The 27,009-nt window shown below is 46.8% G+C and overlaps 1 long non-coding RNA gene across 1 annotated transcript; it reads right to left on the reverse strand.

Annotated features, from left to right (window-relative positions):
• Window positions 1-1,646: 1,646 nt before the first annotated feature.
• Window positions 1,647-22,480, reverse strand: LOC140598135 (uncharacterized). Its single transcript, XR_012000259.1, has 3 exons — window positions 21,170-22,480; window positions 15,540-15,711; window positions 1,647-3,937 (listed from the first exon to the last, which is right to left on the reverse strand). It is a non-coding gene; the product is annotated as an uncharacterized lncRNA (long non-coding RNA).
• Between the last annotated feature and the right edge of the window lie 4,529 nt (window positions 22,481-27,009).

Below are 27,009 nucleotides of genomic sequence, written 5' to 3' on the forward strand. Positions count from 1 at the left end.
GCCCTTGTGGAGCTCACAGTTCAGTGCAGGAATGAGACTTTGGTCAAATAAACACAGTAATGGATGTATAATCAGAAACCCAAGTAATTGCTCTGTAGATAAGGGATATAGTTTGATAACAGGGAGTTGTAGAAGACTTCCAAAGATAGCGTCTAGGTTCTGAAGAATGAATAGGAGTTAAATGAGCAGTTAATGTGGATTAAGGTGGTTCCACAAAAGCAGAAGCATGTTCAAGGGTCCTGTGGCAGTGTGTCAAACCAAAGGAGTGAGGAGAAGCAGGATATGAGGCTGGAGAGATGAACAAGGACCTAAACATACAGGAGCTTGTAAACATGTTGAGGATTTTTATCCCAAAATCAACACAAAGCCATCAGAGGGTAGCAAGGTGTGATTTGCCAAAACTTCCAATTAGCTATGTCCTTCTCTGCACTCACGTTTCAGGTAAAAGGAGCTAAGGAGTCAAAACATGAGGTGATGCAACTTCAGTTTAAATGATTTCCATGATCTACCTCAGGTCAGTCTATTTTTGGACCCATCTCATACATATTAATTGCTCCTACTGATCATTCATTGTGTGCCTGGCATGTGATGATGTACACTTTATACACATTATCACATTTAATCCTCACAGGATTAAATCCTATCACTATCCTCATTTTACAGATGAGGAAACTGAGGCTCACAGGTCAATAATTTGTCCCAAATGGCATAGCTAAAAAAGGGAGGAGCCAGGACTCACTCAAATGCATAGGATTCTTTTTTTTTTTTTTTTTTTTTTTTTTTTTTTTTTTTTTTTTACTTATGATAGTCACACAGAGAGAGAGAGGCAGAGACACAGGCAGAGGGAGAAGCAGGCTCCATGCACCGGGAGCCCGATGTGGGATTCGATCCCGGGTCTCCAGGATCGCGCCCTGGGTTAAAGGCAGGCGCCAAACCGCTGCGCCACCCAGGGATCCCCAGGATTCTTTCTCTAATAAGCAAAATGGGTGAAGAGGAGTGGGTGATAGAGGTTTCCAGTTAAAGAATGAATAAGTCACTGAGATGAGAGATGCAACATAGGGAATATAGTCAATGGTACTTGTGTGGCATGGCGATAGATGTGAGTTACACTTGTGGTGAGCAAAGCATAACATACAGAGAACTTGATCCTGACTACACCTGAAACTAATGTAACATTGTGTATCAACCATACTTCAATTAAAAAAAAAACATTAAAAACAGAAACTCTGCTCCTGCAGACTCCTTAAACATCAAAGGACGTCTGGTAAGAGGAAGAGATGTTGCAGCAAGTCACAGCAGGAAATAACATCTTTTTCAGACACAGGAACAGCGTGGAAGAGTGAACCTACCTGGTGCACCCATAAACATGGCAAGGGAAGAGGTCAGAGAAAGCGGGGACCTGGACAGGTTGGGCCAGGCAATGGTTGGTCCTGCATGTGCATTAAATAAAGCCTCAGTGACACGGGAGTTAGGCACAGTAAGGCAGTCACAAACACGTTTATATAAAACCACATTTTCGAGGTGTGGCTTGCTGGCAGATCACAGCAAGATGCTTTATTAAGCCTCTGCCTGCACTTGGGAGCTTAAAAATGACGCACTGTAGTCAATCGACTTTGATTTGGGAAAGAGACAGACACAAAGGGAGAGACACTTCACCTGCTTTTTAATATATGGGACCAGGGTAGAGAGCTGGCCGGCAGTGTCCAGTATCCTAAATCAGTGACAGGGACTACCATCGGCAGTGGCAAGGGAGACGATGGAACAAACAGGACACCAGCTGGAATAACAAGTAACACCTTCAGCAAGCCGGAAGAGTCATTTCTCTTCTTCTTCGTTGACTCTGAGCCCTGGAGAAATGCCACAGCAATTTATGGAAAGAACAGTTAAAGGTAGACAGTGCCTAGATATTATTTCTGCCAGCTCATGTTAGTTCGTTTGGTAAACATTTTGCATTTGCACGTTGACATAGTTTAATAATAACTGTCGATGCCAATGATAAATGCCATCGTGATGGCACAAATACTCTTCTGGGCTTGGGGAGGTGGCGAAGTAGGGGCTGACTTCCACATCTCCTGTCCTTTCGGTTGTTATTAATAACAATGATGGTAATTCACATTTGTGCAGCTTTCTGATTTCAGAGAGCTTCGTTCAGGCGTTCCAAGAGCCCCTACCTACTTTACTGCATCTCTTCTTCCCTCCACAGTATCCAGTATCTGTTCTGGCCCCCTCTGGAACTGAAAGTTTGACCATGTCTGAAAAGGCCATCTAACTAGCGGGATTTGCATAAAACAGGAACTACCTAAAATGGCTACAGAATACAGGCAGGTACATAAACAAAGAGGGAGGAATGAAGAGTAATAGGGAGTGCATGCCCCTTTGAAAGGTGGGTCAGCTGCTTCTTGACTTGTACCTGCCAGCTGCTTCCACTCCCAATGCAGCCAGGTCTTCCATATACTAAGAGGAACTAAAAGGTCAATACTATATAAATTTCCCAATTATTAAATGATTATAAATGGATTTTTTAAAACATCGTACCAAACAAAATACAGCTGAGGGCCAGAAATGGCCCTTAAGACCTCAGCTTGTGACCAGAGAAGTTCATTAAGTTGGAACTTTATGGAGTTGACAAAAGGGTTGATCGTGATAGACCAAGCCACATTTAAAAGCATAACTCTTTATAGTTTCACATGTATTGGGATTCACTAGGTTGCCATTAACAGGAATCCAACTCAAGGGACTTAAGCAACAACTGAGATTTAATAAAATGATAGTTAAAAGCAAAGTTAACCAACCAAACCATGGGGCAGGAAGAGAAAAGGTGGACTTCAGGCACAGCTGGAACCAGGGCCCTAGAGCTCACCAGGGCTCATATGACTCTGTCTTGCATGTCTGTTTCCCTCAGTACATCAGATTCATCTCTCCCACTGCAAAGTGGTCTCCTCTCCAACCACCAAAGTTCCCAAGATTGACATCATGGGCCTCTCATCCTCAAGGAAGTATGGATTAATATTCTGTCCTACACACAACTTCCCCCCACCAAGGAAAGACTTGTGACTGTACCAGCATAGTGCAAGTGCCCCTACTGCTCAATCACCAGTGGCCATAAAGACAGGTATCATAATGGGCCAGCTTCATTGAGATTCCCTCCCCTGAAGAAGGCAACTCTGGTGAGGAGGTTACCATGGGAGAATATAGCAGCCACCACTACAGTCTCACAGAGGGCAAAGCTGTTGCAGGAGAGCAGTACGGTCCTACACATACTTGGGTCCAGAGACCTACCACTAGTTCATTCTACATCACAGTGACATGGATGGAGAGTGACTATGGTGGTCACCCCACAGGGCTGCAGAGCTCATTCCCCAGCTGCCAGGAGGTTGGTTCCTGATGGCTCGCTGCTGAGTCTTCCTCAGAAACCACCCCTTGGCCAAAGGGAGCTGCCTCATCCAAGGGGGAAGTCCCCATCTCATGACTAATTAGTTGGGTACAAGGTTGAAGGCCTTTCCCAGCTTCAGAGCTCCAAGTGGGATCAGTTGAGGTTTCCACGGCCACCTCATCCCAGTCCAGCTTCTCTCTTCACTTCATCCTGCTTTCCTCACTCCTTCATAGGATGTCTCCTCAGTAAACTTCCTGCAGGCAAATCTCCACTTCAGAGTTTCACTCCAAAGAACACAACCTAGTAGCTGATATCAAGAAGGACCCTAAGAACCGGATTCTAAAATATGCTCTGGAGTGGGCTCACCCACTGCTTGCTGGCAGGCAGAGCCCCATGGTTGGGGGAAGGTGGAACAGTCATCTCTTTTGGAATGCTGTGCCAGTACAATTGTTAGCCTTCCTACTAGAGATGACCTGGGGTAGGGTTCCAGTGGGAGGGTGGGTGTGACAGCTCAGGAGTTTGAGAGGCTCAGGAGAGGTCATATCAGCTCTGGGACTGAAATACCTGGAAACAGAAAGAAAACAGATTCAACTCCAAATCCTTAAAAGAGGACCTGCCCAAAGAATGGGGCTCAGTCATTCATGCTGAGATATAGTCTCCCTTTTCAGGTTCAGTCTTCTTGCTTACAAAAGGGTTGTTTCTTCATAAAATCCCCTAAGTCTAAAGATGGTAGATTTGATGAAGACATGAATCAGATGGACAAACAGACTTGATAGACAGTAATACTCCTCACTTTCCCATCTCAATGGGACAGCCAGAGGGAGGGCAAGACCCATCAATACCTCCCATAGGCCCCAACAGAGAGAGTATGGCACCCACAAAATAGCTCTAATCATGCCATGATTAGTGGATGCCCCCAGAGAGGTAAAAGGATCAGACCAGGGAATGCCTCTGCCAAACCTGGGGTGAAGTGAGCATTACTCACTCCTGCCCAGGGCAGGCCAGAAGAGGCCTGGGGCCCCAGCCATGAGCCTACAAGCCCTGTTGACCCACTACCCACCCAAAACCCTTCTGTGGACCCCCAACAACACTCAGAAGACACAGTTGAATGTCTCCACCGATTACAAGGCACTCTCTCATCCATCATCGCCCAAGATCTTCACAAGAGCTACGTGAGGCATACCGGTGACTTCCCCCATTTTACTAATGAGGAGCCTAAGGCTCTGGTAACTCAGTGGCTTGCTCCAGGTCATGTAGCTGGAAAAGACAAGCAGGATTTTGAGCCCTAGCCTCTGGCTTTCATTCTTCTGCTCTTGAATGTATCCAAAGCCCACATGGTTGGAGAATATGTGTATGGAAGAAAAGCCAGATGCAGGGAAGCATTCAAGTTCCTATCTCCACCCAGTGGGTTCCTACTTGACTCATTGTCTTCACCCAATCCAGCTTCTACACCCCATTCCCACCCCAATCTTAGGCCTTACCCGGGCCCTTCCAGCCCATAAACATACACCCAACTTCTTCCTCACACATCCAACCCCTAGAGTTCCTTCCTTGAGGCTCCATTGGAAGCTAACCTCTGCCCCAGTGGTCCTCCCAGATTCCTGCCTCCCTCCATGAGTTTGGCCTCTGATTCCTCACAACCTAGGCTCTCAGGCTTAGATCAAACAACCTCTACAAGGCCCATAATCCTTGGGTGGATATTTTAGGGAGCTTTCCTCAGACTTCATTAAGGCATAAAAGCTCCTGGCAAGACTGGCAACTCCTTGCACAGGGGGCAGGGCTGTGTTATAAATCTGTGGTATGGACGGAATATGCCCCCTCCCCAAAATTCATATGTTGAAGCCTTAACCCCCAATGTTATATTAGGAGATGAGGCTGCTGGAGATTAGGAATAGATGAGATCATAAGGGAAAGGGCTCTCATGATGGGATTAATAACCTTGTAAGAAAAGGAAGAGATCTCTCTCTCTCTCTCTCTCTCTCTCTCTCTCTCTCTCTCTCTCTTAGCCATGTGAAGACACAGCAACCAGATGGACATCTGCAAGCCAAGAAGAGTTCTCACTAGGAACCAAATTGGCCAGCACCTAGATCTTGGACTTCCAGAGTATGGAACCATAAGAAATCAACATTTGTTGTTTAAGCTACCAGGTCGATAGTATTCTGTTACAGCAGCCCCATCAGGCTAAGACAGGCTGCTTTCACTCTTTGAATGATGCCCAGTATAGTGCACAGCCAAACTAGACTTTGTTCAACACCACATCCTTGTACTGCCTGTGGGAGTCTCAGGCCAGAGAGATGCAGATTGCGGATGGTGGAGTAAGAGGAGGAAGGATCAAACAAAAGCTGTCTAGATACAGCCTCCTGGCAAAGGCCCTGAAAGCCCTGAGAGCAGTTGGCCACGCCTCTCTGGCACGCTCTGCACCTGCTCCCATCCCGCCAACTCCAAACCCAACAACCACCCAACTCTCCACTCGCTCTTCCTTCAGACACTATCGAGGTGGGAACTACTTCCCTCACACGCCCAGAAGAGCCAGATGGCACCTGCCAGCAGCCCAGTAACCAGACTTCACCAACCTAGATCCCAAGGGCTGTCTGATCTCAGCCCAATCCACAAATCAGGTCCTCAAGAGAGAGAAAAATTGAGCTTCCTTGCCAGTTGGCCATATGGTAGCCCCTGGATGTTCAAATGTCCTAGAACATGGGAAAGAGCTGTGATCAGGCCTTGAGGAGACACAGGCCAGCTCTCTCTGTTCCATCCACATTTCCCATAACAAGCCAGGGAAGGACCCTTGCAGGTCTGAGGGAAGAGGCTAAGGAAAGAAATTAATGAGAAAGCAGGCGTGAGGAGACCAATATGAAAAATATATGTTCATTATCACTCATATGCCTCGTGCTTTGGTAACCTTGTTTCAAGAAAGTAAATTACTTGGCCTACTCCCTAATCTTTCTGGATTTGCATGGGGTCTTTTTTTTTTTTTTTTTGTAAATTTATTTTTTATTGGTGTTCAATTTGCCAACATATAGAATAACACCCAGTGCTCATCCCATCAAGTGCCTCCCTCAGTGCCCATCACCCAGTCACCCCCACCCTCCCACCCCCCTTCCATTCCCCCACCTCTAGTTCATTTCTCAGAGTTAGGAGTCTCCCATGTTCTGTCTCCCTTTCTGATATTTCGCATGGGGTCTTTTTAAGAGTAGTTCACCTGGATATGAAAGTCAGCTCTGTATCCATGGAGCTGTGGCCATATTTATTTAGTTGGAGATTTGCACAGCAAGGGAGTTTATGTTTCTGGGAGAAATAGCAATTTGGTAGTGGAACCCCAAATTTGGCTCCACAAATGTCACCTTATTTAACTCTTTTTATTCTGGTCAAATGTAATTTTTTTAAAGATTTTATTTATTTATTCATTAAAGACACAGAGAGAGAGAGAGGGAGAGGCATAGACACAGGCAGAGGGAGAAGCAGGCTCCATGCAGGGAGCCCGATGTGGGACTCAATCCCAGGACTCCGGGATCATGCCCTGAGTGGAAGGCAGACTCTCAACTGCTGAGCAACCCAGGCGTCCCTCAAATGTAATTTTTATATTGAAATACATTGATATATAACATTGTGTAAGTTTAGGTATACAAAGCGTTGATTTGATACACTAGAAGTTATAATGCTTACACTTCCATTACATTATGTAACTCCTCACAATTTGCTTGACCTTTCTCAGGATACATGCTAAAGTGAGGCTGTTGGTTCATTCTTAAATCCCACCACCCACCCTTTTTTTAAGCAAATTCCATGCCAGTACTCTGCCAGGTGAAAGTTCATATGAAGATGGTAAGGTCAACACTCTAGGTCAATGGTAAGCTCCAGATAACTCAGGAGATGATGAAATCAATATCCTCTCAATCAGGATGCAGATCTTTAGTGAGAATGTGTTATGTTCAGAACTCTTCGCTTTGACATGGGTGTTTAAACCAATTCTCTTGACTGGTGGCGATGACTAGTTATTCAACAAAACAATGCCTGCAACAATGATTATCTATAGTGGGCTCAGCAGGTCAGTCCTTGGCCAACCAACAGCAAGTGAGTAATTAGTGTAGGCTGCAGGAAAAAGAAACACTAACTTATCCTTGAAAATTTTATGCCTGTGTAGGACAAAAAGAAGCCAGTGCTTGAGGAGGTGGTTCTTAGCAACAGAGCTATTCAGGTAAATCTTGGGGAATGAGACTGAGAAAGATAAAGAAATGTCTCTTTTCCCAGGCTGATATAGAAAGCCTCCTCGATGCTACCTGGAGACACAAGCACTAGTAGACAACCAAGGATACCTGGACTGCCAGTGATGGACATGGAATTCCATTTAGGATATGTCCAATGCCCCCACTTTTTAGACTTCCTGTTGCCAGCATCGGTTGACATTTAGGGTTTGAAAACTGATGTATAGTTAAGGAAGCCTTTAATAGATCAGTGACCAAAAAAAAAAAAAAAAAAAAGATCAGTGACCAGATCTGTCCAGCTGCCCAAGCAGTTACAAATTCAGATTTGGATAACCAACTACCATTAGGGCCAGCATTCAGAGTTAAGCAGGTGTGTGACTGCTTGAGCACCCACTGAGACTAAAGGCCCACGGCAGTGATCCTGCAGGCAGGGGTCTTCTAGAGTAAGGGTGCTTCTTCCTTGGCTCCATTCTCTCCATGCCTTCCTATCACTACACTCATCTGAGATCCACCCAGTTAGTTAGTTTGATCCTGCTGATCAGACTAGTGCCAACCTACCTCCAGCCTCACTGCCTGCCATCCCCATTAGATGTGGAAGGAAGAGACACTGTCTGTGACAGTGCATCTCAGTGGCGTGGACAATGTGGGCTTTGGAGACATGTCTAGGGCTAAATCCCAGCTATCAGTCTGTGCATTTTTATAAGTTAACCTCCCTGGATCTAAGTTTCCTTATCTGTAAAACAGAACTTCAGTGGCAAGGAGCAGTGAGGAGCTCCCCCAAGCCTCTTGAGTCAGGGCATTAATCCACTCACAAGGGCTCTATCCTCATGAACTAATCTCTTCCCAGAGATCTCACCTCCCAAAACCATCACAACATATGAGGGAGGGGAGGAGATGCAAACATTCAGTCAACAAGAGCAGACAAGGCTTGGAAGACGGGGCCCAGGTGGCAACAAAGTAGTGGCAGAGGGAATACAGTGCAGGGTTGGGGATGGGGGGAGGACAGACAGTCCTGGCTTCATGTTCCTACTCGACCACTTACTGTCCATGGGATCTCTAGTTAGCCCCTCAACCTCTCTGAGCCTCCACTTCCTCAACTGCAAAATGGAGATAGTAACTCGTGAGTGTCTGTGAAGATATGATGAGGTTTCTGCTTGTGGCACAAACCCAGGGACACATTCAGAGTAAATTCAGAGATCTTTCCTTGCTATAAAAACTGACCTTTTAGAAAAAAAAAGAAAATGGGCTTGCCTAGCCATTACAGACTACTGCTTTTCTCATAACCTGACATGATACAGAGACATCTGATGAAGAAGCCAGCGGGCACTGAAATATCAATTTTAAGATAATTAGTAATCACTGAAAGTCCAGCCTTTTCCCAAGGAAGCCCCTGCATGGCCATTCCGGGCCTCCAAGCCAGGCTCCCAGAGCACAGCCTTCTGCTTTGGCTGATGCTGGGGCTCTGTCTCCTGGGGAAAGGAGTTTGATACAAGAAAGAACTTTCATTATCTTTGCCTGGGAGCACCAGCAACTGCCTACAAAGAACAGAGTTAGGAATGAAGGGGGGTGAGAAATTATTGCATTTCCTCCCTGGTGGTTAGTCCATATAGAAGTGCATAGTTTCAGAGAAGTGTGTCTTTGCCTATTCCCTCTATTTCCATGATCTCAGGGATGAACAGGTGACTAACCCATCCAACAGCCAGCCCCTGTCACACATGGGGGGTGGGGGGCGGGCACAGGCTATGTTGGACCACGTTCAAATGCAGGAACGTGTTTCCACCAGGCCCCTTACAAGCAGGAGAAGCTGAGGGCTTAGATGAGTCCATTGGGAGTCGGAGTGTTCCTCCCAACACCTCACAATCTTGCAGCTCTGCAAGTCTATGATTCTTTGAATCTGGAATTCAGTGTAGCACATTTGTTCACTTACTTAGTATTTATTAAGCACTTATAATGTGCCAGGATCAGGCTGAGCAGAGAGGACTCAGAAGTGACAAAGAGGGCAGCCTGGGTGGCTCAGCGGTTTAGTGGCGCCTTCAGCCCAGGGCCTGATCCTGGAGACCTGGGATTGAGTCCCATGTCAGGCTCCCTGCATGGAGCCTGCTTCTCCCTCTGCCTGTGTCTCTGTCTCTGTCTCTGTCTCTCTCTCTTTCCCTGTGTGTGTGTGTGTGTGTCATGAATAAATAAAAAGATAAAATCTTAAAAAAAAAAAAAAGTGACAAAGAAAGCACGATCCTTGCCCTCAAAGAACTTGTTCTAATACGGGGGTTCTCAAACTAATCACTAATCACTAAGCACTAATCACATTTTAGGTCAGATCATCCTTTGTGGGGGTTCCTGCACACTATAGGATAGTGACTGGCATCTCTGGCCTCTACTCACTAAATGCCAATAGCACCCCCAGTGGTGACAACCAAAAATGTCTCTAAACATTGCCAAAAGCCCCCTGTGGGTCATAGTCTCCACTGCCTCCCCACAGTTGAGAATCACTGTTTTGATAGTATAGACAAAAGACTGAAAGCTTTGGAGCTATATGGACCTGGGTTCTCCCGCCTTATTTGCTGTGTGACCTAAGAGGGATTACTTACTTCTGGGAAACACAGTTTCTTTATTTGCAAATTATGGGTAGTCAGCAAACTTTTACAAGGTTGTTAGAGATAAAAATGTAAAAATACTGCAGCAGACGTTGTCAATAGGCACCCAAAAGCCATCTTGTCCACCCTAATTCTTCTTGTTAATTAAAAGAACTCCACCCAGTTCAGTTCAGAAAGTCTTCTCTCAGGAATGGTGGATTAGTCCCTTGTGGGTGGGAATGGAACCCAGAGCTAGCTGCTAAGACAGAAGGGGCATCTGAAGGAGGGGGGCCCCTGGGAAAGATCTTCCCCTTCTGGTAAGAGATGGGTTGATAAGGAGTGCTGTGATTTTAAAATATGTACACAAGTTCTCCAATGCACCTCCCTTCAAAAGATATCTAACTCCCCTCTTCCTGAGTGTGGGCTATGTTTAGTGGCTCACTTGCAATGAACACAACACGGCAGAGGTGACAATGTGTGACTTCCAAGATTAGAACATGAGAGCCATTGCAACTTCCTTCTTGTGCTCTCTCGATCACTCACTCTGGGGGACGTGGCTGCCACACTGTGAGGAGCCAGCGCTCACATGCTCTGTGGAGAGGCCCACATACAGAGGAGAGAGGTCTGCAGCGGACAGCTAGCACCAACTTGCCAGCCACATGTGTGAGGCGTCTTGGAGCATATCCTGCCACCCCAGTCAAGCCTTCTGAAGACTGCGGCCCTGGCCAACATCTTGACTGAACCCTCACAAGACACCCAGAACAAGAACCACCCGGCTAAACTGCTTCTGAGTCCTGACTGCCACAGATATTGAATGTCTGTTCTTTTAAGAACAGCTGGATTTTGGAGTAATTTGTTAATGCAGCAATCTGATTGCTTCTCCTTGCCTCCACTCACTCAATCACCTCCCTATCCTGCCCGTTGACCTCACTGGATGAAGACATGAGGTAAGCACCACAGCAGCCATCTTAAGGCCTCAAGAGGAAGGCCAGGAGTCTCAGGGATGCTAACCAGAGCCACAGAAACAACCCCAAGTGCCCCATTTCCAGACATCTTGTGAATAGAAGAAAAACACCCCTGTGCCTTAAACCATAGTTTCCTGGAACCTGTAGCCTCGTGCCTCAAGTACAGAAAGTTCTAGGGAGACAGCCATTACCTATGATGCTCTGTTTGCTCTAACTTCCCAAGGCTCCTCTCATGAATTCCAATCTTTCTCATCTCCACATCAGGAGCACCCCATATCTGGAGAAGCTGGCGGTGATGAGGGGTGGAGGGTACAGAACTAGGCAGCTTTGACCTTGTCACCTTTCACCCTTTTATCTGAGAGGTGACATTTCCAGCAGGGCCAGACTCCCATGCTCTTACTCATCTTGGGCCACCACAATAAAAATACTACAGACTGGCTCAAACAACAGAGGTCTGTTTCCTCACAGCTCTGAAGGCTGCAAGTCCAAGATCAGGGCACCAGCATGGCCAGCTTCTGTGGAGAGCTCTCTTCCTGGCTTACAAATGGCCATCTTCTCACTGTACCCTCACATGGTAGAAAAAGAGAGGGTTCTGGTCTCTCTTACTATATTATAAGGGCACTAATCCCCTCATGGCCTCATCAAAATCTAATTATTTCCCAAAGGCTTCACCTCCAAATACCTTTATGCTAGGGGTCAGGGCTTCGAGGGGACACAATTCAGTCCATGGCATGTGCCAAATCCCAGAAACTTCAATTCTCTATTCTGTGACCCAGAGAGGAAAACAACATAGTGTTCCCCTTTCCCGTCTATCGTCTTAATATAGACAGGGCTCTGTAGAGCTGGTTCAAAAATTTAAAGGTATATTTCTTTAAAAGAAGTACGAGACATCAAGTAGTCAGGCAAAAAGCAAAAAAAGAAAAATTAAACCATTATGTCCAAGTGCAAAAGACCCAGAGCAGGGGGCAGGGGGGGTGGAGAATGGCAGAGTTAAAGTGGTCTCCATATTCATTACTGCAAATTTAATTTAATTTTGTTTAAATTCAATTAACATATAGAATATTTGTTTCAGAGGTAGAGGTCAGTGATTCATCAGTCTTATATAATACCCACTGCTCATCATGCCCTCCTTAATATCCATCACCCAGTTACTCCATATCCCCCACCCTACCCCTCCAGCAACCCTCAGTTTGTTTCCTATGATTATGAGTCCCTGATGGTTTGTCTCCCTCTGATTTCATCTTATGTTCCCTTCCCCTCCCCTATGCTCCTCTGTTTTGTTTCCTAAATTTTACATATGGATTAAGTCATAAGATAACTATCTTTCTCTGAATGACTTATTTCCCTTCTAATTTAATAACAGGCCTCCTCCTACTAATTAATCAGGCTTGGGCTCTGGGGCCCATGGGTAGCCACCCACTCACTGGTGGTGACCGTGGCTTACTTCACCTCTAGGTGCCTTGGTTTCTTTACCTGTAATGCAGATCTACATTCAAGGAGGTAATGTATATGAACAGCTTAGGATGGCATCTGGAAGATGGCATTTAATCACATGTTGGCAATTTATGATTATTGCTGCCATGTTCACTATCTTTTCCTAAGGAAAGGGGGAGGTCAGTGACCCCCCAAAGAGCAGCCCAAAGAACTGGCATAAAGTAGCAGAAAAGGGGAAGTGTCATGCAGCTCTAGATGCCGGACATCTAACCTCCTTTATACCTGCTTGCTCATTTGCCCACCTACAAAAGTACAGTCAGATTTCCATCTCAGAGGATCACAAAGTACGTGTGAGAAGCTTGAAACAGTGTCCCGAACACATGTACTGCTACCTTTCCAGGCTCTGATGCCACCTGGGAAGAGGAGATGCAGTTTCAGATACAAAAATGGATTATGTCTAGGCTTTTAAGGACAGGAAAGACTGTCTTCACTAAACATGTGAAAAATCTGCCTAAGAAATAAAACTAAGTCAAGACTTTATATATTTTTTAATTTTTCATTTATTTACGATAGTCACACAGAGAGAGAGAGAGAGGCAGAGACATAGGCAGAGGGAGAAACAGGCTCCATGCACCGGGAGCCCGACGTGGGATTCGATCCCGGGTCTCCAGGATCGCGCCCTGGGCCAAAGGCAGGCGCCAAACCGCTGCGCCACCCAGGGATCCCCCTAAGTCAAGACTTTAAAAGCAAGATATTAAGTTGGCTCTTGCCAGGAATGGTTCTGCTGACCAATACTGGGAGCCCTACTATGGCAAACACTGCAAGGGAACACACAAGAACTACATGGCCCTTCTTCCATATAAATCAAATTCCAGCTTCCTTAAGAAACGGGCTCTCTGTGTTTCAAAAGAAGGAAGGCCCTCCCCAGTTTCAGGAGTTGAATCTCAATCAGTTTTAGTCATGGCCTGTAGGCTAAACCTGGACAGCCATCTGCTTTTCTGTGGTCCAGGAGCTGAAAATGACTTGTACATTTTTGAGCAGTTGGAAAAGATCAAAAGTATAATATTTCCTAAAATTTAAAAGTTAAATTTAAAAGTCATATATATATGTATTTTATATATATACATATATATATTAAATTCAAGCCTCAGTGTCCATAAATAGGCTTGTTCACTTATGTACTATATATGGCTGCTTTTGAATTACAACAGCAGAGCTGAGTAGTTACTACAAGCTGTGGCTGCAAGGCTAAAATATTTACTATCTGGTTCTTCACAGGAAAAGATCTCCGGTTCAAGCCAGAGTTTTAAAAACTCTGTGTCCATCAGAATTACCTGGAGGACTTTTTCAAATACAGATTGTGGGCCTCAGCTCAGAGTTTCCTGGGGGGGGGGGGGGGGGGGGGAGCAGTGGCAGAGAATGTGCATTTCTAACCAGCTCCCAGGTAAAGCTGATGATGTTGGTGGTGGTCCCCATATAGTTGGGGACCACACTATCACACTTTGAGAACTGTTGGTCTAAGCCAGTCATGATAAATTCCACTGTCCCTACCAGTGATTGGCTGAGAAAAGGACATGTGATACAGTTCTGACCAATAAGACTCAAGGAGGAGGCCACAGGGAGCTTGTGGGGCAGTGATCAGAAACCAGGGAAGTGGGGGTCCCTGGGTGGCTCAGTGGTTTAGCACCTGCCTTCAGCCCAGGGCATGACCCTGGAGTCCCAGAATCAAGTCCCACGTCAGGCTCCTTGCATGGAGCCTGTGTCTCCGCCCCTCTCTCTCTCTCTGTCTCTAATGAATAAATAAATAAATTTAAAAAGAAAAAAGGGGCAGGTGAAAGAGTGGCACCCTCTTCTCCCCTTTCTATATCATCTTGAGACTGTGAAGATAAGAGCAACCTGTTACAGATAGTAGAAAGAATGGGAAATGGTAGAAAGAGAGTGGATCCACCATTACATAACTAATGTTGTATACCACTAGGTTCACGAACCACAGGATCACCTTCTGTGAAACTATAATTGCCATTGTGTAAGCCTCTTCAAGCTGGGTTTGTAGTAGGTGGAAGCCAAACTGTCCTACGTGATATTTACACTCCGTGCAGCCTCACTCAGGGCTCTAACTCCACTCCCCACCATTGCAAGGACACCACCAATCCCAGGACACAAGGGCTGGGGTCAGCATATGGGCCAATGGATAGGGCAGACCCAGGATAAAAAGAAGAGCACTGTTTTAGAGCCATAAAACCCCAGGGCAGAGCCTGAATTCCACCACTGTGTAACTGTGTGCCCATTCACCCCATACACCAAGAAGGGATTTACACATGCCTAGTTGACTGAAGCAGCCCTGACTGTGGGTCTGGGCAAGGTCTTTCTCTGGTCCCTTATTCACCACTAGAGCTAACATTTGGCAAACATCACCAGGTCCCAGGCACGGGACTAAGTTTTTCACCTACATAATCTCACTGAATCCTCAAAACAACTCTAGGAAATGAGCACCATCATTTCCCCCATCTTATGGCTGAAGAAACAGAGGCTCCAGGAGGTGATGTGGCTTGCCCAAGGTTGTAAAACTTATAAGTGCAGAGACAGGATTCCAACTCAGATCTGTCTGGCTCAAGAACCCACGTGTTTAAGTTCGATATTGTAACACCAGAAGACAGAGGAGAGGGTAAGTTTGAGAGCCCTCAGTGCACACAGGGGCTCAGGAAACACTCTTGCATCTAAGCATCTGACACAAGGTCTCATTCCTCTCCTTACTCACTTGCTCATTCTAGAAAAGTGGGTGGGAAGTTAACTCTTTTCAAAAGCTTGCCAGCTCTGACCAGTCAGGCAGAGTAAAGCCGACATGAGCATCAAGGGAGATACTGCAAGATCACTCAAGATGTGGACAATGAGACGGTGCCCCCTGAGAACCATGGCAGCAGCATGATGGCCAGCATCTGGGCCTGCCTGGCATCTCGTCGGCTTTGGTTCCTGGGCCACAGCCCGGCCTTACCTGCCAGCTTGCATGCCTGGCTGAGCATCCCCCGCCGCCCCCTCTGGCATCCAGCTGTCTCATCAGCCCTGCCGATTCAGCCCTGGAGAACTCGGATGTTTGCCTTGCCCCTCTGGAGGGCAGGCAGAGGCAATGGATCGGGCAGCAATTCCAGAGCCGTCACAACTTCTGGCTGAAACCAAACATGACAGATTTACCATTGGGCAGGCTGTTCCATTTATTATTTAACGCTTGCAATAAATATTTGCATGACCCAGCGCTGGAGGGAACGCTCTGTGATAACTCACTGCGTTTCCCTGCCAAACAGGCGCTGCAATCGGATTCCAAAGCTGCGGCAGAGAATATTTTATACTATTCTAAGGAGCCAGGTGATGGCCCTCTGGTAGGAAACATTTTCTTGCCTGTCTCCAAGGAGGGAAGGGACCAAGGAGACTGTAGTTCCAAGAAGCAATTAGGAGGAGGAAGAGGAGGATGAAGATGGCAGCTACAATTTACCTCCAGCCTGCTGGGTGCCAGGCTCTGGGCCAAGAACTTCCCATTCATTCACTTAACACGTGTCTTTGAAGGCAGGGCTGCCACAATGGGCAAATACAGGACATCCAGTTAAATTTGAAATTCAGATACACAATCAATAAGAATCCCATGCAATACTAGAAAATTTTTGGTGTTTACCCAAAATTCAAACTTACCTGGGTACCCTGTTTTTCTCCAGTAACCCTAACTGAGGTTATGCCCATGACTCAACAGCAGAGGGGAATTATTTTCAACTGGGGGTCAGGGGAGGGACCTCTAAGAAGGTAACACTTGGACAGAGATGTCAATGAAGGGGATAACCATGACAAAAGGTGGTAGAGTTCTAGGCAGCGAGAGCATGCAAATGCCCTGGGGTGTAAAGAATATTGGAAGGTTTCTGCAGATGGACATGGCCAGAGTGGGTTCTGAACTTCTGCTGCCTGGATTTCTGAATCCAGATGTGATACAGAGGAGGAACAAGAAAAGGAGAAACTGCTTTAGACAAGAGCTGGTCAGGTCTTGCAGAAAACACACCCGCAGTAACAAACCAGCTGCCTCAACAGAAACCTCCACCTCTTCCCCAAGTTGTTCCCCTAGGCAGGCAGCCGGAGGGAGGGGGGCTCCCGCGGTGACAATGCTATCAATTTCCATTTTGCTTTCGCCAAATACAGAAAAGGACATTTCAAAGATTTTTAAAAATAACTTCCAAACAACTCAAGGGTGGGCAGAAAAGAGAAAGAAATTACACTTGGCTTGCTCAAGAGCAATGATAATGACAATAAGTAATACAGATACAAAGAAGTGCATTTTCATATATGTTATACCACTTACTCCTTAACATTCTATAAGGCACGCAGGGCAGATCGTGATATCCCCAAATCACAGCCAGGGAAATGTAAAAATTAGAGTCCAACTAGGAAATGGCCAGGTAGGGTTTGAGGCTATGTTTGGCTCCAAAGCTCATGCTCCCAAAAGCCCCCTGTGGTCTTGCTAGGGACTGAATTATGTTCTCCCAAAATTCATATGCTGAAGCCCTAATCCCCAGTGTGACTCTATCTGGAAAAAGAATTTAGGAGGTAATTAAGGTTAATGAGGTCATAAAGGTGAGGGCCTAATCAAATAGGACTGTGTCCTTGTCAGAAAAGGAAGAGATCCCTCCCTCCCCCCCTTTCGCTCCACCATGTGAGGACACAGCAAGAAGGCAGCCATTTGCAAGCCAGAAACAGAGTTCTCACTAGCACCTGACCATGCTGCTACCCTGATCTTGGGCTTCCAGCCTCTAGAGCTGTGAACACTAAATGTCTACTCAGTCTACGGTATTGTGTCATGGTAGCCTGAGCTAAGAGAGCTGATGTGAAACCAACCAGAGCCCAGCCCTTGGCCAATTCATCCTGCTAGCCCAGCTATATGGAGCAAGATCCTTTCTCCTACCTCTCCCTCGGCCTTTCTGCCTGGCTGATGCAGAAAGGGTGTTCCCACCTGGGGCAAGCCCATCCCTTCATCCCTTCACATGCCTCAGTGAACATCAAACAAGTCCTGGCAGTAGAGGAGGACTCCTCCTCTGCAAAGAAACACAGCAGACGAGTGAAGAGATCCCAGCTTTGGCACTGAAAAACCTGAACCCAGATCCCAGCTCAATACTAACTAGTTGGGTGGCTTTGAGAAGAAAGTCCTGAGCCTCTTCTGAAGAATGGGGATAACACGACCCACCCTCCTGGGATCACTGGGGGAATTGGATGAGATGTTAAACGTAAAACATCAGCATGGTGCCTGGCACATAGTCAGTGCCCGGTAAACAGTAGCTGTTAATAATAATTACAACAATGACAACACTCAAATCATGGGACTGAACTGAATGTCCCTTCATTCAGCAAATTTTTATTTTTTTTATTTTTTTTTTAATTTATTTATGATAGGCACACAGTGAGAGAGAGAGAGAGGCAGAGACACAGGCAGAGGGAGAAGCAGGCTCCATGCACCGGGAGCCGGACGTGGGATTCGATCCCGGGTCTCCAGGACCGCGCCCTGGGCCAAAGGCAGGCGCCAAACCGCTGCGCCACCCAGGGATCCCCATTCAGCAAATTTTTAATGAGCACCTATGTGTTAGGCACATAGGCATATAGCAAGACATAAGACACACATGATTCTGCCTCCATGAAGCAGATAATATAATGGAAAAAACAGACTTATGGCAGAACAAAAGGAATAGATTTGTAAAAAAAAAAAAAAAATCACATATAAAAAATTTTAAAGTGGTTGAAGAGTTCTGTGAAGGAAGAAGGTTTCTGTGAGATACTCATCTACTTGAGCATCAGAGAAGGCCCCAAAGGATATGTCAGCCAAGATCCAGGGTATGAAGGAGGCAGCCAAGCAAAGAGCAGGAGGGATAAGCCTTCCTGGTATAGAGAGCACCAGTATGTGCAAACGTAGAAAGGCTAGGGACGACTGGGCTTGTCCTGGGGCGGCGGGTTGTTGAAGTGAGGCCAGTTCGGCTGGAGGAAGCAAGGGAGATGCCGCCAGGATCATGGCATGCCGCGTCTGCTAAGCCATTTCTAACTTATTCTGAAATGAAAGAGCAGCAGGCACTCAAGCTAAGCACATAGCACGATGGCTGGTACAGAGTAAGAGCTCAAAAGATGTGAGCTCACTTCCCTACCTTGGAATGGCCCAAATAAATTAAAATGGCCCCTCTGCTTTGAATTTCTGGATTTGATTTTGCCTTGCAACTGTTTCTTTAAAAAGCGTCTATAGACCAAGGGGAGATGAGATAGAAACAGGGATATGAGGGAATGGCTCAAAATCAAACATGCCAGAAACTCCTGGCTGGAAATGTTCTCTCTAGATCTCTGCAGGAAGGCCCATATTGGTGCCACTGCAGAAGAAAGAATTGAAGTCAGGAAGGCTTAGAATTCTTTCTCCAACCAAGCCCCAGATGCCAGGCAGGTAGTAAAGTTGTCTCCAATCCACCTCCACCCGTACAGTCTGACGATGGAGTTGGCCTGATGATGGAGTTGGCCGACACCTCCCCCGCTCCCCAGCCCCAGAATAACTCCTCAGAGCCATTCAAGGCTGAAGCTATCAGCCCGGGCCACTTCGATGCCAGGAGAGCAAAATGTATTGTTGGCTAAGGCTAAAGAAAAAGAAAAAAGAAAGAAAGAAAAAATTGGCAATTGGTTAGGAGGGAGCCCCATCCTGAGTCTATGACAATCATCCAGTGTGAAGCTTGGCATGTGACTCAGGCCCTTCCTGGAATTTTAAAATTCATTACATTTTATTTATTCATTCGCTACCCACACAGAACTCACAGTAGACTCCAAGAAGATATATGACAAAATTACTAAATATGAATTTTAAATCTGGACTTGGAGAAAAAGAATTTAAAATAAGGGGTCTAAAGACAGGAAAAGTAGGGGACGGAAGGTAGAAAAAAGATTTATAGGTCAGCAGGCCAGTTACTAGGTCTGAAAATGTGGCTCTGAGTTCCCCGAAGGCCAAGTCAAAAACAACAGAAGCTGTTCTTGTGGTCTACAAGGAAAAAGACACCTGATTCACTGTCCTGCCACGTGGCCTCATGTGGTTTAACCTCTACTTGGGCTCCGTCTCCAAAAAGGAATCAGAAACTATTCAATCTTTGTGACTCCCTCTATAGGTAATAAAAAAATCAAGCTATAGTGAAAACCAAAAACAGCTGATCTTCCAGTCTACACTCTGAGATAAGATTCCCAAACTCAAAAGTCTGTAAGGGTTAGTCACTAGCAGAAATGAAGGGAGCAGTCTGGGCATAACACCATAAAGAGTAGTGGCCAACCAAACAGCCCATGTTCTAGCTAAAGGGGGCAGCTGCTTCTCACCTCCAACTGATTACTGCCCTACACAAATGCAGGTCCACAGTCTGATTTTTTTTCCACAGTCTGATGTTTAAGAGGAGCTCAAAATCGGGATTTTTAATGTAAACTCTTCTAACATGTAAATGTTTGCTTTTAATTCAAATATACTTAAAACAGTGGTCAAACACAGAAAGCCCAATTTCAGAAAGGAACAGCAAATCTCTCTAGTGTCTTACAAATGGGTTTTTCTACCTTCGGGTGAATTTGCAGTCCCCAGACCCTATCTTCCCCCAGATAAGCGTCTCAGGGAAACATTTCCCCACAAATATACAATTCTATTTTCAATCCCATTCCACACACATTGTTGGGTTCCTACTGCACTTTAGGGACAGTGGAGGATACACCAATGTGATAAACAAGTCTCCACCAAGTAGCCAGACAGGCCTGGCTGTGTGCTCCATCAAGACGCTGGCTGGCTCCCAGGAAGTTCTCAAGGTTTGGTGATGTCTGCAGAAACCAGCCTTTTTATCAACAAGTTCAAAGCATATTGATGGATTTATTTCTACCAGGAGCCAGAAAACACCCATTCCTCTCCAAATCCTTTTCCCTCTGTCCAGCCTCCTGGATGAGGTTTTCTTCATGGAGCACAGCCACTGTGTCCAATGCCAATTCAAGCTGCTGCCAAATGCCCAATGGATACCGGTACTGTGCTAAGAGTTGGGAGAGACAAGACCAATAATATGAGACCACTCATCCACATTCCAAGTCTGAGATATAAATGCAACTGAACTTATCCTAGAGAATACTTTAACCAACAAACAGCTGAAGGATAAAAACAAAAGTGAATTAACTTGACCTGGGTTTGAGTTAGAATTCTCTCATCCACTAGCTAGGTTATCTTGGGCAAGTTGCCTACCCTCTCTGTGTCTATTCCTTCATCTATTAAAAAAATTAAAAAAAAAGGGGTAGGGGATATAACATCACCTAACTTACAGTCCATTGGAAATGGGACTAGCCCATATTGCAGCAGAGGTTGTACACTGCACAATTCCAAGGGGTGCTAGTCACAGACTGTGCTGCAGATGGTTCCCCCTGCAGTTGTGCAGTACCCAATATGGACAGCTGTGCAAGGCAGCCCTGGTTAGAAGGAGTAAAATATCCATAGGAAAGAGAGTGTCTAGTACACTGTAGGGGCTCAACAAATGAAACTCTTGCATATACAGAAACCGGAAAATAAAACTTCATCTTCTTAACTTCTCGCTTCTACCATCCTTTCAACAAGAACCTCACCACGTAAAACGAAGCACCGCTGAATGATCAGGGTCCCTCAGACTCAAGCGGAGCCCTTCTCATCCATCAAGCGCTGCACTTTCCTCCTCCAAGGAAACACAGCTACCCGTCCTCAAGCCTTGATTTATGCCACTGCCATTCCTGACTGTCAGTCTGCGGTCCCTCCTTCCCCACCTGGGCCAGTCCTGCTCTGGATCCAGACTGCTGACTGCAGCTTGGCCGCCCACAGTCTTCCCCGGTTCAGGTGGAGACTGTCCAGGAGGTGTGCTCAGAGTCTGCAGCCCTGTGGTTTTCTTTTCCTTTTAAGCTTCGAATGGATTGCCCCAGATCCTTAAATCCAGCTGGCTCTTGCCTGCTTCTTCTGGAGGTAGTATAGACCAGGGTCTCTTCTCTTTGCATCACAAAGAGAAACGCAACTATAATCAGTTCAGCCGAGGGCGGGGGTCACTGTTTACCGTGTGTTCAGCAGTCCAGGTGCAGAGCTACATTCAGGGACAGCAGCAGGCTTCCAGAGCCCAAACAACAACGTGGGAATCTGCTTCTCATCGTTTTGGCTCCGCTCCCCTCCCCGGTACAGCCATGTGAGCTATAAATGCAACTGAACTTATAAATACTACTGCTCCCACGTGGTGGCTCCTGGCGACCCCAGGTGTGAAACGCAGAGGAGAGGCCTCCAGCCAGGAGGGAAGAAAAGGAGAGAAAAAAAAAAAAAAAAAAAAAGCAAACGGAAAGGATATGGAGCAAAGCCTCCAGGAGTGCAGCCTTCAGTGCCCGCCGGCCTCTTCTCTTCATCTGGCCAGCTCGGCCCTGCAGCGGGCTCGCTTCTCATCCTCTGGCTACAGCTTGTTGTTCGAGGCCACGGAGAAGCGGAGACAGCCGGCCGGGCCTAACGGCAGACTGCTCAGCCGTCCCGGGTCCCGGGGGTGCCCTCCACCCACTCTTCCTGCCCTTCGGAGGATGCAGCCTGGGAAGGGCATCGTGCCGCGGGTACCACGTGGGGCAAGCACGTGACCAAACGCCCCGCCCCCAGGCTTCTGCGCAAACTCCGAAGGCACCGGGCCGCAGCTGCCCAGGCCAAGCCTCCTCAGTAGGTTCCGTCGCCTTTTAAAACCGCCACCTATCCCTCTGGAGCGGCCTGCCTCTTCCTTCTGCTTCGCCTTGCCTTCAGGGGCCACTTCCGAACTTCACTGTGGAAACCGCCAGAGTTTTGGGTCCAAAGCGCGCGCGAGGCTCAGCCGCAGCTCCACCTTCGCCTGCCCACAGGAAGCCACCTCATCTTCCGCCCACCGCTCAGGCAGAAGCCCCGCCTCTTCCTGTTTCCAGGCCCCGGGGCTCACTTCCTGCCCAAAAGGATGCCGTCAGCCCTCGGGCCATTGGTGGAGCATATTTGACTGTCAGAACCCGCAGCCAATGAGTGACCGACTTGCTACCAGTACCAACCCCACCGACTTCTGAAAGACTCATCTCTCCGGAGTCTCTCGATGTTTTTTTGTTTGTTTGTTTGTTTTAATTTTTTTTATTGGAGTTCAATTTGCCAACATATAGCATAACACCCAGTGCTCATCCAGCCAAGTGCCCGCCCTCGATGGTTTTTTTGTTGTTGCAAGGGATAGAAGCTCGATACGGAAGAATCTGTAATTAGGTAGGTAGGATACCGAATTATTACTGTTATTAGTAATTATTACTATTATTAATTACTACTATTACCACCTTAATGGTTACTGTTATTATTAGATGTAACATTGGTTATTACCGATATAATAGTATTAGTGGTAGTACGTTATTAGATTATTATTAGATAAAATAACATAGTACTGTTGCTTCGATGAGACGTAATAACATTATATCGGCTCCAGCATCAGCCCCAGCAAATTCTTTCAAAGGACTCTCATCTTTGGAGAGCCTCTCAATGCTTTTTTGTTGCCGGTGATAGAAGCACAACTGGCTGGTAGGATAGTGAAGAATCTTCTGTTTAGGTAGGGCTGCACGCCCAGCGTGGAGTCCAACATGGGGCTTGAACTCACCACCCTGAGACCCAGACCTGAGCTGAGATGTTATAATAACAACATCAATATTGTTATTATTATTGTCACTATTATTATTAGGAGAGAGAGGGGAAAGAAGAAAAGACATTTATGAAGCATGTATTACCTCCCAGGTGCTATTCTAAGCACTTTGCTTGTATCTCTTTTCTTCCTCACAAATCACCCTATAAGGTAGGTATTCCCATTGATGCGGTTTTACAGACGACAAACAACTGCTGTCACACACCTAGTCTGCACGCCAGGATTTGAACCTGCGTTGTCTGGCTGCAGAGGCTGCGCCCATCACCACTAGACTATAATCAAAGGGAAAAGTAACCAGGAAAGCAGAAGTACGGGTATAATTGAAATCCAACATGTGAATTTCAACAGTACCTACTCTTCAGCTCTACTTCTGTCATTTTTTTTCTTCTTAGAGGGGAGGTGCTTCTGTCCTGTTGGCAGGAGATGAGGCTCCCTACAACTCCCAGCCTCATGACTCCCAGCCTCCTCTACAGAGAAGGACTGACTGACACTCTATTTCCAAGGTCAGAATCCCAAGAAAGGTTCTGATTGCCCCAGCGTGAGTCATGTGCCAACCTCCAGGCCAGTCGCCTGTGGCCGGGGCGGGGGGGGGGGGGGGGGGGGGGGGGGGGGGGGGGCAGAGCGCTATAGTTTCAGGACTTTGGTGTCAGATCAGTCAATGGCAGATGGAGGTAGGAACCCACTAGGGGGTCAAAGTGTCAGGGATGAGAAAGGGTAAAAGCCATTATCATGAGAAAGGAGATGTGCTGGGAACACTAGCATTTATTTCATCCCTAGAGCAAGGGAAGCATGCAAGCAAGGAAGCTTCACTGGGAAAAAGTCAGTTAGTTAAGTGAGGCCCTCCCAGCTGTGGTCCTTCTGACATCCGGTCCAGATGCTGGCCATCATTCCTTCAGAAGTGCACATGCCCCGTTAATGAGGATCTAAGGAGAACCATCCTCCCGGACTCCCAGGAAGGGGCATTAGCATGCATGATCATCCTGCTCTGTCTGCCTGCATGAAATATGAAGGAGGTCTTTGAAGACACATCCAAAGTGTTTAGCAAACACTCCAGAACTGCTCATCTGAAAACACCCCAAATGAACGCAGGACCCATCATGTAATCTGTTATGTTTCACAGTTGCAGTTTGGCAGGAAGTGAGCTAAATTGACATTGACTTCCACATCATCCTATGTGTTAGTTCTGCTGCCTTCCAACCCCACTTCCTCAATCCTGATTTACATCTTAAAACACCCCCACCCCCCCGACCAGGGCTTGTGGGGCAAGAAAGCAAGCTCCATGACATTGAGCAGAAGTGGGTTTAAATCATGGCATTGCCACTTGCCAGCTTGGGTGATCTTGGGCCAGCTCTTCAACCTCTCTGAACTTGTTTTCTGATAAGTAGACCTAGGAATGTCCGCCTTGTACGGCAGTTAAGAGAACTATAGATAACATAGGGAAAGTTCTAGATTGGTCGGGATAGAGTGACTATGGGGCAGTGTTGGATAAATCCCCAGATGTCAGCAGCTTAGTGCCACAAAGGTTTTTTTTCTCATTCATTCTCATCCATGAGAGGAGCCTGTCTGTGGTAGGTTAAAATAAGCCCAAGTCACAAAGAGCTGTGAACTCCAACAGAGGAGAGATGGACAGATTTATAAAGCATCTTGGTGTCACTGAGTCCCTAGTCTCTGGTGCATACAGCAACTCCTTCCATTCCATGAGCCACTTTGATCTAGCTTTGCTTCAGCATGCTTTGGGTAGGTTTGGTCACGTGTAAGTGAAGGAGCTGCAACCAGTCAGATGAGCCATAGGGGATGCTAACAGACCCCTTACTGAGGGCTTCCTATGTACCAGGCACTATCAATCATGCTTCCTGGGCACACCCCAGGCGCTGTTCTAAGCACTTGAAAGTAGACCAATTTCTGCTCAAGCTTCACACTTCCCTTGTGCTGAGTTAACCTTCACCCCTGCCTGTGAGTCGATCATCAATACTCCAGGTCTAAATTAGGAAACTGAAGCCCAGAGAGGTTAAATCATATGCACTCTTAGTTGGGGGCTCCCCCAGAAGCAGACATGGGGCAAGGATTCAACTACAAGTAGTTGATTTGGGAGGTGCAGAAGATACCTATAGGGAAGCAGGGACGTGACCCAGGGAAGAGAGGCAGCTAACTAAAGCCTGTTCTCAAGACACCCCTGGTTGTACGCTCTACAGCTTAATCGTGTTGGAAAACACTGTATGTCAGTGAGAGACACACATCTCAGAGTCCTCCCAGCCACGAGGCAAGGGAGCCAGGTATTTACACACCTGTCAGTCACTGGCTGGGTGATGCTCTCAGGAACATTAATTCCCAGATACTGCCATCCTGCCCTCTGCAAGGATGGAGTAGCATTCCACAGCTTTGCAGAAAGCCCTCAGACAAGGAGAGGCAGATATACCAGTAACTGGAAGTTGACCAACGCTTACGGATGTAGCAAGGCTAGAGCAGTCGTGTGGTGGTCAGTGTTTAACAACTGGTTCTCCAGATTGGGGAGGAGGAGGAGCCTGGATTTGTAATGTTTGCTGATTCCTGTGGTATAAATACTCCCAGGATGGCCAATCTCAAGCCACCAATGTGATGTCAGTTGGCTTGCAATGTTCCTGAAAATGTTTGCAAAATTCCTGAAAATTTACCAGTTGATTCTTGGGAGCTAATACTAGCCTACTTCAGCATACGGCTAAACTGGAGGGATGTGGGTAAGGCAACAGGAGTGTCTGCTACACACGCCCAAGACGCACAGCTATCGAGAGGACACCTGGAATACTTCAACACGGTAGGGCATGACCCCAAACCCATGGTCTTTACATTCTACCATGGTGGGTATTGTTTATCCTTATTCTTCTCAGCCTGAGGCTGGGCATAGATGGTGGTGATGAACAAGCATTGGGGAAGAGAAAGGAGAAGCTGGTGCTAAAAAGAGAGAGTCAGAGCTATGCATTAATACTGAGAGGGACTTTCAGAATCATCCAGTCTGACCTCACGTTGAATGCCAGGCTCTTCCTGATAGCATCCCTGCTCGGGGATTGTCCAGCCTCTCCTTGCACAACTCCTATGATGGGGAGCTCACCACTCCTCCACAAAGGACCAGCCTTTGAAGAGTCCAACATCACCAGACCCAGATGGGATTCAAGCAGCCAACTGCCTGTTAAGGAGAAGTCATTTCACTGTGTCCAAGGCAATGGATGGACTCGGCGCTCGAGGAAGGCACTTGAAGAATGAGCAAGCTGCTGGATCGGACACATACGGCAGATGAAGTGCCTGGTCCCCGACCAACTTAAGCAATGGCTCCTTTTGTCAAAGCCACTCACCAAAAGGGAGACTATTACATGATAAATGCTGGCCTGGGTCAGACCAATGAAGCATCACATGCAGGGTTCTATCTCTGACAGGGATCCGTGACTTCCCCCACGCTGAGAAATGAAGGCAAGGCTCAAATTTTCCTGTGCATGAGAATGATCAGGAAGCTTCCTGGGCCCCACCCCACAGATTCCAATCACTCAGTAGGTCTGGGACAGGACCTGAGAGTCCACATGTCACACAGGCTCCCAAGGGGCCAGGAGCCATCGCTGGCCTGCCAACCCCAGTTAGCCCTGGAGCCCTAGCCCACCCCATGCCTAAATGCTGTGGGGAAAAGAAAAAGCAAAGATCCCAAGCTCCAAGCAAACAAGCTTCTCCTGAGTGTTAATGTGAATGTAGCTCAAACAGTTCCACCTACATTTACTGAGGCCCTACTGTGTGCCGGGAACTGGACTAGGT

This window comes from Vulpes vulpes, chromosome 3 (assembly GCF_048418805.1).
Source record: "Vulpes vulpes isolate BD-2025 chromosome 3, VulVul3, whole genome shotgun sequence".
Taxonomy (NCBI): Eukaryota; Metazoa; Chordata; class Mammalia; order Carnivora; family Canidae; genus Vulpes; species Vulpes vulpes.